The following is a 1,476-nucleotide window of genomic DNA, read 5'->3' on the forward strand; positions in this document are numbered from 1 at the left end:
TGAGAGGGGGAGTATGGGTATAGGACAGGATGAATAGGGGAGGAGAGGATAAAGAGAAGTAAAACATTTACTATCAGAACTAGAATGTTTAGAACTATCAGAAATGGAATGTTTAGAACTATCAGAACTAGAATGTTTAGAATTATCAGAACTATAATGTTTAGAACTATCAGAACTAGAATGTTTAGAATTATCAGAACTAGAATGTTTAGAACTATCAGAACTAGAATGTTTAGAATTATCAGAACTAGAATATTTAGAACTATCAGAACTAGAATGTTTAGAATTATCAGAACTATAATGTTTAGAACTATCAGAACTAGAATGTTTAGAATTATCAGAACTAGAATGTTTAGAAATATCAGAACTATAACGTTTAAAATTTTCAGAACTAGAATGTTTAGATCTAGAACAATCAGAATTAGAACGTTTAGAACTCTCAGAACTAGAATGTTTAGATCTAGAACAATCAGAATTAGAACGTTTAGAACTATCAGAACTAGAATGTTAATAACCATCAGAACTAGAATGTTCAGAACTATCAGAACTAGAATGTTTAAAAATAGAACTATCAGAACTGGAATGTTTAGAACTATAAAAACTAGAATGTTCAGAACTATCAGATCTAGAATGTTTAAAACTTGAACTATCAGAACTAGAATGACCGGAACTATGAGAACTACAATGTTTAGAACTATCAGAACTACAATATTTAGAACTATCAGAACTAGAATTTTGAAAACTATCAGAACTAGAATGTTTAAACTGTAAATAATTTTTAGAACTATCAGAACTATCAGAACTAGAATGTTTAGAAATATCAGAACTAGAATGTTTAGAACAATCAGAACTAGAATGTTTAAAACTAGAACTATCAGAACTAGAATGTTTCGAACTGTCAGAACTAGAATTTTTCGAACGATCAGAACTAGAATGTTGAAAATTATCAGAACTAGAATGTTTAGAACTATCAGAACTAGAATGTTTAGAACTATCAGAACTAGAATGTTTAGAACTATCAGAACTAGAATGTTTAAAACTAGAACTATCAGAACTAGAATGTTAAGAATTATCAGAACTAGAATGTTTAGAACTATCAAAACTAGAATGTTTAGAACTATCAGAACTAGAATGTTTAGAACTATCAGAACTAGAATGTTTAAAATGATCAGAACTAGAATGTTTAGAACTATCAGATCTAGAATGTTTAGAACTAGAACATTTAGAACTATCAGAACTAGAATGTTTAAAACTAGAATGTTTAGAACTATCAGAACTAGAATGTTTAGATCTATCAGAACTACAATGTTTAGAACTATCAGAACTACAATGTTTAGAACTATCAGAACTACAATGTTTAGAACTATCAGAATGAGAACTATCAGATCTAGAACCTTTAGAACTATCAGAACTAGAATGTTTAGATCTATCAGAACTAGAATGTTTAGAACCATCAGAACTAGAATGTTTAGAACT

Source organism: Oncorhynchus mykiss, chromosome 9, assembly GCF_057628025.1.
Source record: "Oncorhynchus mykiss isolate SJ-2025 chromosome 9, ASM5762802v1, whole genome shotgun sequence".
NCBI classification, from domain to species: Eukaryota; Metazoa; Chordata; class Actinopteri; order Salmoniformes; family Salmonidae; genus Oncorhynchus; species Oncorhynchus mykiss.